The sequence below is a fragment of the Tasmannia lanceolata genome, unplaced genomic scaffold, assembly GCF_043159265.1.
Source record: "Tasmannia lanceolata isolate RefF3 unplaced genomic scaffold, GAP_Taslan_0.1 ptg000037l, whole genome shotgun sequence".
In the NCBI taxonomy this organism is placed as follows: domain Eukaryota; kingdom Viridiplantae; phylum Streptophyta; class Magnoliopsida; order Canellales; family Winteraceae; genus Tasmannia; species Tasmannia lanceolata.
In genome coordinates this window covers 41,123,878-41,138,051 of record NW_027518714.1, presented here as the reverse complement: position 1 = coordinate 41,138,051, position 14,174 = coordinate 41,123,878, and the positions used below count along the sequence as shown (strand labels likewise).

General features: G+C 37.1%; 1 long non-coding RNA gene across 1 annotated transcript; it reads right to left on the bottom strand.

Moving 5' to 3' along the window:
* Positions 1 to 6,773: 6,773 nt before the first annotated feature.
* LOC143861159 (uncharacterized) lies at positions 6,774 to 8,093 on the bottom strand. Its single transcript, XR_013239929.1, has 2 exons — positions 7,208 to 8,093; positions 6,774 to 7,070 (listed from the first exon to the last, which is right to left on the bottom strand). It is a non-coding gene; the product is annotated as an uncharacterized LOC143861159 (long non-coding RNA).
* Between the last annotated feature and the right edge of the window lie 6,081 nt (positions 8,094 to 14,174).

Sequence of the window (14,174 nt, the reverse complement as noted above, 5' to 3'; positions counted from 1 at the left end):
AGGTGACATGCATCTGTGAAATGGATTAGATCGAAGTGTATCTTCATCTTAATCAAATTATTGTATTTTGATGCCTTAATTCCCAATCACTGACTAAGTTTTGACCAACGTTGGGTAATCCATCATATAAAATGACTGAATTTCCCTTAGGAATGACCAGTCTCAAAAGCAACTGTATTTGAGATCATGCTGATATCATAGGAGATAAGCCCCTCATGTGGGAGATTGAATCCTGTCCTTTGATGACAAATGTGATCAACAGTTACGCCTCATCGAGAGATAATGACCTCTTTGCCCTTGATGAGGGTTGTTTCTAGGTGGACACTTGGACTTTCCAAGGGTATCCCCAAGATATTAGCTCATCAAAACACATGGGCATCTCATGTTTTCCTTTTTTTCATAACCAAATCCTCTTTAGCTTAGTTTTGCTAGTCAAATTCAATAAGCATGGTTTGGAGAGCATGTTGAAAAGAGTTCTCCCCTATTGGTAAACCTATGTTCAAGGGCTTAAAAGGATCCAATAGTTGGTCAATGGTCATCGTATATAAATCATTGACTCTTTTATAGCTGAAATAATATAGAAAAAACGTAACAGCTTACACATTATCCACCATCCGAGTGACATCAAAAACTTCCTTTCATACTCTATTGGTTTATGGAAATTAATAAGAACTTATCTAAAATCAATTTAGATACACCTATACAATGTCGCAAACTCGACTCTTAAGAGTCATTTCCTAACAAATGAGTTTACAAGGTTTTACCTGCCTCATTTTTAGGGCTGCAACTCTGGTCGGGCGGGTCGGGTTTTGGAGAACCCAACCCTACCCAAGAAATATCTCGGGTCGGGTCGGGTTGGGTTTTTTTCCGGAAAACCCACGATTCCCAAACCCGGCCCTACCCATGATAAATCTCGGGTCGGTTTGGGTTTTTTCACGTTGACGCAATTTTTTAAGGAAAATTCTTGTTTGGCAAGGCAACTCAACTCATAGAAGCAGAAATTACACTCACATTACACTTGAATCAAACAATGATGTAATTACACTCGCATCACACTTGAATCAGACAATGCTGTAATCAAACAATGTTGTAATAACAATCAAACAATGCTGAATCAAACACTTGAATCAACTCAACTCATAGAAGCAGAAATTACACCCACACGCAATAACAGTGGGTGCGTGGGTTTTCACTTTTAACTTTTAACTAACAATAGAAAAAAATGTACATACTATACCTTACGTAACTCGGGTCGGGTCGGGTCGGGTCGGGCCCCTTCAAACCCGGTTCGACCTGAGATTCATGCGGGCTTTTGAATGCTCAACCCGGCTCGACCCGAAACCATGAAACCTGAACCCAACCCAGGCTATTTTCGGGTCGGGTCGATGCGGGTCGGGTAAAACCCGGCTCGAGTTGCAGCCCTACTCATTTTTCATGGAAATTTTGTCCATGGATTTTGAAATGGAATTCTGTCCCTAACCAACACCCCCTTCCCTTCTCCCACTGCGTCTCTCATGCCTCCACCCTTGCTATCATGACAGACCCACAAGTTCTATAGCAAAAAATGCTGATTCAAACTGAAAGACATTCGTCAAAATGACCCATTATATATAATGTGAACTTCCTTATTTCTTCCATTCTGTATTTCGTAATATAGAGAATTCTTGATACTTCAAAGAAGTTGTGGCTTTAATCTCTCAAAAGTGGTTTCATGCATACCTATCTTAGATTTAGTAAATAGTTATTCTATCTCTTTTCCTTGAATTTCAAAATGGAGCAAAAATAGCTTCTTGTGGAATTCCCAACCGTACAATACAAAATCAAAAAAGCCTACCAGCAATTTCATTCAAATATACCAATATTCGGGATTGTTCTTGATAAAAAGGTTGGGGCTAAAGCAAGTTCCTCAAAACTATCTGAGAAACCTAGCGCTCAGATGTCACTTGTTGGAGGAAGAGCCTCAAACCATGTTATCTAGCTACTCCTGTTACTTACCTTTTAAAACACAGAAACAATTCTAATTAGAAAACTATCATACATCAGCTACTTATAACAATTATCACGCATCAGGTCGAAACTTTCTGGATTATAAACCAATACTATGCAATTAATTCTTGAATATTTATATGAGAGGTTCAAGAAAATGCATACAACAGTTCTCTAGCTTGAAATTATTCCTACCATTGGTTTGCCCTTTCAATTTTCCTTCCTCACAGCCGCTGTTCATAACCTTCAATTTGTATTATCCCTTGAAGATCCTAGGATATTTTTAATGGAAGTCTAAAATTGCCCTGTAAAGACTACCCTCGTTAAATCTATAAAATTATTTTTAAAACTGTAAATTCTAGACCATTGAATCAAAATTTAGGGTCGAGATTATCGATTTGCTTTGTCCTTCCTTGATTATCTTGGATCAAACGATTTGAAAATCAAGGGCTCTAATTTTATTCAATAAATTCATAAAATGACTAGTAATTATAGGAGTTTCCTTGGAAATTATTTTAAATGGAAAAACAATTTAAAAGTGGAAAATCCCACGTTTTCCCTCTTGTGGGAAAAACGTGTGCACTTTCCTTAAGGGTGTGAACTCAATTGAAAATCTTTCTTCTTTTTTTAAAATCCAATGTTATGGTGGCTCTTGCTGTAAAATTTATCTAACGTTCAAAAAGGCATTCAATATACATAATTAAGGGAAGTAATTAGGGTCATTTGTGGCTAAATTAAGAAGGTTAATAAGGTTGAAAAAGGAAAAAAAAAATAGTTGGAAATTTTGGGGAGGGAAATCACGATCCCTAAAATGGAAAGAAGAATGGGCAAAACGGAAGATTTCTATATGAACGTATATTTTGTGGAACCAACATCCTTCTTTGAAAAACTTAAAAATCCCACCCAAATCAGTTACATACCTTATTGCTAAGATCAAAATCAAGAAAAGAAAAGGGGAAAGAATACAGTGAGGAGAGGAAGAAAAAGAGAGGCTCGGACGGTTCTTGGCCGGGGAACCCATCTTGCTGCTTCATCTTCGCCATTCACCGCAACCGAGAGGTATGTTGATTTCGAGTTACTTGAAATCCCATGGCAACTTCTTCTACCTTTTTGGAAGCCATGGAACGGCATCCCCAAACCGTGTATGCAATGAAACCTTCTTTGTTTATTCTGTAAAACCCATTTCGTTTCCACGATTTCTTCCATGCCCTATATCACGATCCAAAACCTGCAAAACCTACATCTACGTTAAAATGAATATAGGGTTTCTGCAAACCAAAGAAGCAAGATGCAAAAAGGAAAAAATTAAATAAATAAACAAAGTAATCTATACATTACCCATTTCAATTTCATGATTTCTTCCATGCCCAAATCTCGCGTTTCAAAACCTGCAAAACCCTCATCTGCGTTAAAATAAATATAGGGTTTCTGTTGTAATCAAATGAAGCAAGACACAGAAAAGGAGAAAATAATAACGTAATCTTTACATGCTTATGCTCTTGTTTTACCTTGAGACACCCCCTTTTTATTTATTCGTTTTTTTTTAAAAAGATATTCGTCTGTTCCAAAAGCATTTAAAATGGGTCTTGTGTCTAACCTCATTTCTCATCAATTCGATACATATATAGATATTTTTAAATGATCCTAGCGTGTATTTTAAAATATCATCAGTTCTGTACACTAAATGATTTAGTGTAAGTTTTTCATCTCTAATACTATGCTACCACCCTTACATATATTCATGTTCTTTCATAGGTCTGTTTCTTTTTATACACCATCGTATCCTAGCAGGGTCTGCTTAAATAACATGATTTAAACGATTTCCTATATGTACAGATTTCCAGCAGCCCTTTTGGCCCTCAAAATAAATTCTTCCTTGAGTGTTCAAAATCATGTGTAGGGTCTGTACTGGGTTACTTGCTGCTTTTAATACCTAAACCTGGACAGCTATAGTGCTGCCTCTGTTGTATTTATACCTTAGACAGGGCAGCAGTTGTATCGTTGCAGGTACCCTGTTGACCCCAAAGTCAGGGGCTCCTCCTGATAAAGAAAATATGAAAATGATTAAAAGAACCTAGGCAGAAATAAATTGACTCTATTTCACTTATTGATTTGCCTTCAGGTCCGCTTCCCTTCTCCTTCTAGCAGGGACTGATCTATTCACCTTGTTTGTAAGATAAAGGCAGGTGACAGCTAGACCTTGCTTTGTAATGGTTTCCAATATAATTTGTCAATGCAATGTAGCTCTACTTATAAAATTTTGCCTTATTGATACCTGCTTAGTTTATTTAAACTTGCTTGCCTGGAATAAAATGAAATGAAATGAAAAATAAATTGTTCTAAACCCTATGCGAAGTAATGCAGGAAGGGAGACAAAGGTAATGTACTTTAAATTCCTAATTGCATATCATACATGGGGGAGAGTGAAGGGGAACTTAAGGGTGTAGTGGTATCATCCTGGGACCTAAGGTCCAAAGGCCAACGCGAGAAGCGTGTACAGCCTTTCGTTGGCAAACCATCCAAAGGGATAGTATCCCCGAAACGGCTCGGCATTAAATGCGAAACTGAAATCCGAGTCAATAACGCCACTACCTTTAGACAGGGGTAGTGGGTAGTCGTGCGGCAAGGACACCGGCAAAAAAAATGAGAAAGTTAGAAAAGAACTGACAGTAAAGTAAACTGGGAAAAAGCCGGATGTACCTGGGGAATGTACTGTCTCATTTTACATACTTGATGCATACATAGTACAATCTTGCATCGTTGTTATTCATTTTATTTATATTGCCATGAATAGTGTAATTCCTTTCCAGTCTTTATTATTGTTGCTATATATTGCTGAGGATCTGGATTATATTGCCTGCACTTTTTATATTATCTCTCTTACTCTGCTCGGTCTCTGAAGGACTCTGCTCTAACGTTGTTTCCTCTACCACAGGGGTTGAGGCATTAGATGGCGGAGCGTTTACAAATGAGGAAACCATGGGATAAGGGACCGTGTGATCAGAGAGTTCGCTTCTTGGATTTTTGCGCTTTGACGTCTTACGTCATTTGCTATTTTTATTTTGTCGAGACTTTCCTTAGTTTGGACTTTAGTGATTTACAACTTTACTTTTCATTTGGAGTATGGATATTGAAAGGACCCTTGTTATGGTAAGACTTATTTAATTTGCAATAAGATTTTGTTGTGGTTGTTGATTACCTTAAAAGAAAATATATATATATATATATATATATATATATATTTCCATGATTTTTGCTTTGTTCTTTTGCTCGTAGCGACTTGACGGAATCGGGTCGTTACATGCCCTTTTTAAATACTTCTCCAAAAGTACCGCCTTTCAAGCCTATTAAAAATACCCATTTAAGAAAAAACAGTTCTAATTACCAACAACACTAGATGCCTTGTAAGTACACAGAATCTATATGTACTTTATACTTTTGGAGACCTTCAGGTTATCATGCAGTCATTCTTTATTTTATTTTTTTATTTTGAATGGCAACACATTCAGATTCTTTGTGCAAGATGTTTTGTAAAAGGCCATTAACCTCTGCGAAAAGTTTCCATAAATGCAAGTGCAAGCAGATAAGAACAACAGCATTGTTCACAATTCTAGTTTCTCGTCAACAGGGGTAATGAAAGGCCAACTTTAATGTGAATAGTACATGTTTCTTACTTAATGGCGGAATTCATAGAAGCAAGGATCTCTCCACTAATGTTTTCCAGACTCAAATATCGCTCATCTAGATTTGATAAGCAGCAAGGCAACGGACTCTAAGGAAGTAGAGGAAGGCCCAGTTGAAAATTTGAAATAACTGAACGTTCTAGCATTGGCCTTGGCCTTCCATATTGCAAAGAAGACCGTCTGGAGATGAAACTTGTGCGGTAAAATCCCGTCGGACAAAAAATAAGATCAAAGAACACAATCAAAGGCAAAATGGACAGCGACCATAAGAATAAAAAAAGAGCAACAATACACAAAGAACACACACGAATTTACATGGTTCGGCACAATGGCCTACATCCACAGGCGAGTTAACTTTTTCCACTATTAGAGAAAAGATAGAGATTAGAAAAGGGGTTAGTTAACATAATTCCGTACACGTAACTTTTCGTTTGCTCTTCCATGGAGATACTTTTCTCTCAAATCTCTCTCTCTCTCTATATAAGAAAGGAAAAAGTCAAAAACCCCTTTTTTACAAAAGGAAACCACAAGAGAGAAAATCAAGAACCTCTCACCTTCTTCCTTCTCTATGCAAGAAGAAAATCGAACAACCGTGTGCTTCTTCTTCATCATATTTTTTGCAAGAGATGAGACTTGTCACTTCATCTCCTTCATTCTCTCTCTATTTTTCTTAAGAGAGTAGCCATGCCTTAATTTTGAAATTCAAAAAATTCTCTCCACATCATGTTTCAGCGCAATATGGCCGTGGAAATAGATTTGTAAATGTTTTGAAAACAAGACACGAAACACAAGAAAACTGAAAGCGTAAACGATAGAACCAGAGCTGAACCAGAAGAATGGAATAAATTATAACAGTTCCTCAAAAGTTTCCATATCGAGTAATTACAAGTGAATGGACTTTTTCTACTAGTTAGCATAGCCCAATCTCTAGGTTATAGACAGATATAACACTCTCATCCCTAGAAATGAATTCCATAATGAAATCAATTATAACTAATAAGAAACCATGTAAAGAATAATTCTTCCCTCGGCCTCTTAGAGGAATCTCAGAAGGACTGATTCTCTAACGATAAGAACACATAAATCAATAAATACACATATCCATCGCATAATCTGATCCTTAGTGAAACTTCAAGATTATCCAATAATTTTCCAATAACAATATAATGGAAGGAAGACCACAAATTCCAGCATTTAAAAGGAATTACAGCAACATTAGATTAAAAAAAACATATAGGAACAAAAACAAAACCCTAACCATATCATTCAAAAAAAACAAAACCCTAACTATGATTCGATTGCTTCCTTTACCATTTCAGAAGGCTTTTCAGGCGCCTGGAGCCTGATTAGCGGCCTTTCGTTCGAGATCACGCCAGAGATTGATCGCAACGGTGCAGATGACTGAAAGATAATTGAAGGTTTGGAGTAGAGATTGCATTAAAAGGAATAAGAAATGGAAAGAAGAAACATGAATATGGAGAACGGTCTGATTAATATGAAAATTAGAAATGAGAAGATAAAGATTAGAAAAATTATACCTCCGGCACCAACGAAGGAGAATAAGCGAACGAACTTCCACCCTATTTCTTCTCCTGCCATGACTTTCACTGCCAATACTAATTTTCCCTATTGTTTTTAGCCCACAAGAGTTGGTGCGAGACTCACTGCTGTTTTACGTAAGTGTTATACTTGTCCCTTTTATTTCCCGGCCACCCCCATCGAGCGAATTTTCACGTCTACTCTTTTTAAACTAAAAGGTGGTGGCCCAGGGAAGAAAAGGGTAAGAATATACCATTTCCGGGGGCCAAATAAGTGGGGGCAATTTGCTCGATGATCGAACCATCTCCAATTTTCAGCCGTCCATTTAAAGAGCACATGTTGAGGGACAAGATTGATCGAACCATCTACCTGTTTGGAGTTTGGACCACGTTGTATTCTTGCCCTTCAATCTGTGCAATTTTAAATAGACGGCCGAAAATTGGAAGACAACTGTTCATAATTTTTGGTGAAGTCTTCGGTAAATCGGAGGATTAGAATAGTCCAACTAAAATGGCCTAATTGATAATTGGGCCTATGAGCTGAATGTTCCCGAGTCCTGACCGCTTAAGAGGAGGGCGCCACATATAATTATAGATCTTTACCAATCAAACAAACCAGAGCCCTCTGATCTGCCATTAATGACATAAACCACCGATTGATGGCCCCCACCTCTAGTCCCTGGGCCCTTTTGCTATGAATATGCTTGGATTCCATAATTCAAAATTTGCTATACCCTGGAATTTCTCTTTCCATGGAATTTTTTGATAAAAAAAAAGGGAAAATTCTAAAAAAAAAATGAGATTTTGGGTTGAGTTTCTAAATTCTCAAAAAGGGGTGAAATACATCCCAAGGCATGTTTTAAGACAAGAATGCCCTTGAGTTGCTTTTCCCTCCACCTTTTTGAGAAACGGATCCCAATGCATTTCACAAACACTATTCTTCACCTTTTTTAGCTTCTTCTTTCCCACGCCAAGCGTTGAAAGTTCATTACCTTTGGTAAAACTCCATTGTATAGCCCCCTTCTAGGATGAATTCAACCCATTTTTTTCAAAATTGACACATACATAGGATGATCCAAACCGCCCAATTGATGGGCCACAACGTAAATAGGTTGTGCCCCAAAATTCATTTCCATAGGATGATTCTAACCATCCGATCTAAAGATGGACTTAGATTATGGAAACTTCAAAATGGATAAATTCACCTCATATTTTTCAAAATGGACTGTACATCCCACACCATAGGATGATCCAAACCGCCCAATTTATGGGCCACAACATAAATAGGTTCTGCCCCAAAAATTATTTCCATAGATGATCCCAACCGTCCAATCTATAAAAGTTTCCATAATCTAAGTCCCTTTTTAGATCGGATGGTTAGAATCATCCTATGAAAATGATTTTTGGGGCACAACCTATGTACGTTGTGGCTCATCAATTGGGCAGTTTGGATCATCCTATGGTATGGGCTGTATAGTCCATTTTGAAAAAAATAGGCTGATTCATTCTAGAAGGGGGCTATACAATGGTGTTTTACCAAAGGCTTAATTCGATCTTTTTACCTTCTTCACAAACAGGTGCGAATTTGCCTTAGTGGGTCGACAGGTCGACCTTTTTACCTTATTCACAAACAGGTGTGAATTTGCCTTAATGGGTTGACCTATAGGTCGACCTTTTCACCATATGACCAAACAGGTAGGAAAAGCATTTATAGATCAACCTGGAGGTCGACCTTTCCACCATCCCGTCAGACATGTTAAAAACAGATGCAGGTCGACCGTTTTTTTGCAATTTTTTTTTTTTAAAAACCAAACGTTGTTTGCGGAAACCACTCCCCATGAAGACCACTTCCACACCTCCCCCCATTACAACCGTGTGTTTCCTCCCCCAACCCTAAATCCCTCCACTCCCCTCCCCTCCCTCCACCATCACCCTAAGATCAATTACATCTAAAACCCTAAAACCCTTCTAAAACCCTCCTGAATCCTCCCACTCCCCACCCTCGACAAAACCCTACCTTGGAACCACTATAATTAGTGGTTCTGAGAGTTTAAAACCCTATAAATAAACTCATTCTCACTTTTTTATAATGTTTTTTAGTGCATAACTTTTTGTAATCACAATTTAAACTTTTTAAACAAGTATTAGGCCATCTAAACTATGAACCACCATAAGATTTGAGTATTTAGACAACTATTTAACCCATTGTTAATAAATTCATTGCAACATTGACACCCAATGAAGTACTATTAGATTGTGTGAAGCAATACTGGAACCACTATTTATATCTTGGAACCATTACATAATGGTAAATAGTGGTTCCTAAGTATAATTAGTGGTTCCTAGGTATAATGAGTGCTTCTGAGTGTTTAAAACCCTATAAATACAACCATTCACACAAGTATTAGGCTATCTAAACTATGAACCATCATAACATCCGAGTGTTTAGAAAACTATTTAACCCATTGTTCATAAATTCATTGAAACATTAACACCCAATGAAGTACTATTAGATTGTGTGAAGCAATATTTCTACTCTGGAACCACTATTTATACCTTGGAACCACTATTTATAGCTTAGAACCACTACATAATGGCAAATAGTGCTTCCTAGGTATAATTAGTGCTTCTGAGTGTTTAAAACCCTATAAATACAGTCATTCTCACAAGTATTAGGCCATCTAAACTATGAACCACCATATCATCTGAGTGTTTAGAAAACTATTTAACTCATTGATCATAAGTTCATTGCAACATTGACACCCAATTAGATTGTGTGAAGCAATATTTCTACTATGAAACCACCATTTATACCTTGGAACCACTATTTATACATCGGAACCACTACATAATGGTAAATAGTGGTTCCTATGTATAATTGTTGCTTCTGAGTGTTTAAATATTGGTTCCTAAATATCAACAGTGGTTCCGAGAACAAAATATTGCTTCTACAAATTTAAATAGTGGTTGTAATTGTATAGACATGAGTTTCATCAAGGTTTACTCTACATAGAAACATAGAGGGCAATAGAGAGATAGAGTAATTATGACAATACATCTTAGCATTGTAAAGAGGATGATGACAATAACAAATGCCAAACAAAACCATAACAATACACCATAGCATTGTAAGGAACATGTTAAACCTATGCAAATGTATCACAATGGACCTACCAGAGAAGCTTATGGGTTTGATAGCCAAAGAAAGATAAAGAGATCTAATGCTAGATTTTAGGAGAGGGGAGTTTCACCTCTCTGCAATGGAATTTAAAACAGACAATGGAGTTTTGTTTGGGCGTGGGGAAGAAGAAGGTAAGAAGAAGATAAAAAGTTAAAAATGTTAGGTGGAAAGCATTGGGAACTGTTGCTTACTTTCTTGGAGGAAAAACCAATGCAAAGGGCATTTTCGTCCAAAAACACTCCCGGGGATGCATTTCCCCATTTGTTTTGAAAAATTAGCCAACTTTACCCTTTTTTGAGATTTTAAGATAAAAATCATATTTTTTTGAGAATTTTCCCAAAAAAAAAATGCTTTCTGTGGACCCAAACAGCGAGACAAAATCTCACGTCTCAAGAAATTTCATGAGGGTTTTGGTATCTTCGAATGTGCAAAGTTAATCCCCCTTCCAGCATTTACACCCCTTCTGCTCATCCTTTCCTGAAAATGACTTTATTTTCAGGAAGGGAAGGGAAAAGATATATTCGCCCTCTTTTCTTCCCCATGTCACCTCCTAACTCCCTACAAAGTACAAACTACCAAAACTGGTTGCTGGACTCAAATTTACATTTAGGCCTTGCTTGTTTTGGATTTTGAGAAACTGATTATTAATCCAAAACTGATAATTGGACTACAATAATCAGTTTTGGACTCACAATAGGCTCTCACAATCCAGAACAAACAGTGCCTAATTTGAGTAGCATAACCAGTTTTGAACTCACAATCGGTTCTCAACACCCAAAACAAACAGGGCCTTAGTCACTTTAACCATTTGTCATATTTTCCATTTGAAATACACAAGGGTGTGGTTGGTTGCACAAAAGCCTTGGCTTAGGGATTTTGCTTGGCATTTAGGTGCCACATCAGCAAAATACCTTGTTCGGTTGCCAATATATAATTGAAATCCCTGTAGACTCCAACGATGTCTCCAAGTTAAGGCCCTGTTCGATTCAGATTTGACAACCGATTGTTTGGTTGCCAATATAGAATTGAAATCCCTGTAGACTCCCAGGGATGTCTCCTAGTTTAGGCCCTGTTCGTTTCACAACTGTGACAACTGATAGGGAGGCCCTCCCCATCGGTTGTCACAATCTGAAACGAACAGGGCCTAATTCATTGCATGTTCGCTGATGTGTTAGCCTCGTCCCCTCCCTAAAAGGAATTCAGTTCTAACACACACTTCAATCAAGAAGGAATTCTCATCCTATAAGCATAAATTTCCATATCATGAACCATTCCAAAAAAAAAATACATACCAATTCTAGAAGGAATCCGGTTCTAGTTCAATCCTTATGTGAGAGTAACGTTATAGATCTCAAGATTAACCAACTGGCACCAGCGTCAATCTATGCTCTTCTGATTTTCTTTACCTTCATGTGAAGGTACTTCTGGGCTAGCCTTTCTCTGCTCTCTTCTTCATGCTGCTTGGTCTTTCAATCAGCAGCTCTCCGTGTCTTATTTCCTTCTGATAGATTTTACTAGGCAAAAAAAAATAGTAACCAACAAAAGGGAGGCAAGCCAATCAACTTTTGGTAATTCGAATCAACTGCAGCTTTTTTAAGGATAACTTTGCTTAACAAGAGTGAAACTCCTGGAGGAATCAGTTTGGACTTCAAGAATCTTGGTTATGTTGTCTTCTTAAAGCTTCCCAAAACAGCAACCCAGATGTTCAAAACAAGGTCCATTGCGGCAGAAATCAGTCTGTTGTGAGTCTACTCATGTCTTCAGAAATGGGATAGAAGAATTGGTTATAGATTTGAGGGAGTTTCCACTATGGGATAAGACTATCTCTTAGATAATGAGAATGTGTTAACATTCCAGAGACGATGTCTCATATCCATTCTTCCCGTTGTAATAAGCTCAGTGGCAAACACTGCTGTTTATGGTCATTCATCCTTTTATCAAGCTTTTCCATTCTGGAAATCTAGTTGCTTTTGTTTTCCTCTGGTCTTTTGGTGATTTTTTGTTCTTTGCTTCTACTATTATTAATTGGAAGTGGTTTTTGTCTCTTTTCACACATGTTTTTTCTCACCGTAATACCTCAACATTGGAGTAATCTCAAGATTGGAAGCTTTCCATTTTGACAGTTATTTGAATTTCAACAGTGTCTTGAGTTTTATGGTTTGTTCGAGTTTGTGTAAACCAATCTCAATACACATACCGGGTCATAGCTGCGACCTTCAGTGGCATTTAGTGTAGATTTTTAACTCCATTAGTTATCCAACTCTATGTTTTTTTTTCTTTTTTTCGAGAATGTTCTAGTAAGGCCAAAAACATTTCACAAAACAATTGTTCCAGCTAAGTACATACTGAGAGCAGCAAATTAGTGAATTGAAATTACTACCGGTGTTGCAAGCGTTTTCTCCATAAAATTCCTCGAAGAAATTTTATTAGTGTTGAATTTCATAGCTTAAGCATGTGTTTTAGTAGTAGAGAATTGTTTGCAAGATAGCTCCAAAACTGCTACCATCTTGGTCATGCCTTTTCTCTCTCATGAGCATGGGATTCCATTGGTATTTACTCTCCTCAAGCTTCTCATCTCCAATGCTAAAGTAATTATCTGCAAGTTTCCAGTTGGTCAACTGATTTGTTTTAGAAGTTTGGATGGCGAATAATAAAAAAAATTTACTTCTAGTTTGAGAATGTTGGAAAAATAAGCTTTTCCTTGCCCCTTCTGTCTTGAGAACAGATAGCAAATAAAATCAAATAAAAGGGGGGTTTCTGCTGTCTAAAATAAACATAAACAATAAGCAGTACCATCATAAAATGGAAGGTAAAAGAGCATAAATCGGGCAGAAATGAGGCATATAAATAGCACATGGATTGAGTTTGTAAGGAAGAAAAAAAGCTATGAGGACCCAGCCCCTAGGTTTTGGACTAAAACTCATGGAGGCAAGCCAATCAACTTTTGATAATTCGAATCAACTGCAGCTTTTTTAAGGATAATTTGGCTTAACAAGACTGAAACTCATGGAGGAATCAGTTTGGACTACAAGAATTTTGGTTATGTTGTCTTCTTAAAGCTTCCAAAAACAGCAACCCAGATGTTCAAAACAGGCTACATTACGGCAGAAATCAGTCTGTTGTGATACTCATGTGTTCAGAAATGGGATAGAAGAATTGGTTATAGATTTGAGTGAGTTTCCAGTATGGGATAAGATTATCTCTTAGATAATGAGAATGTGTAACATTCCAGAGAAGATGTATCATATCCATTCTTCCCCTTGTAATAAGCTCAGTGGCAAACACTGCTGTTTATGGTCATTCATCCTTTTATCAAGATTTTCCATTCTATAAATCTAGTTGCTTTTCTTTTCCTCTGTTCTTTTGGTGTTTTTCTGTTCTTTGCTTCTACTATTCTTAATTGGAAGTGGTTTTTGTATTTTTTCACACATGCTTTTTTTCTCCGTGATTCCTCAACATTGGAGTAATCTCAAGATCGGAAGTTTTCCATTTTGACAGTTATTTGAATTTCAACAGTGTTTAGAGTTTTATGGTTTGTTCGAGTTTGAGTAAACCATTCGTGTAGATTTTTGGTGACATTTAGTGTAGATTTTTAACTCCATCAGTTATCCAACTCTATGTTTTTTTTTTTCCATTTTTTCGAGAATGTTCTAGTAAGGCCAAAAACATTTCACAGAACAATTGTTCCAGCTAAGTAAATACTGTGAGCAGCAAATTAGTGAATTGAAATGACTACCGGTGTTGCAAGCGTTTTCTCCATAAATTTCCTCGAAGAAGTTTTATTAG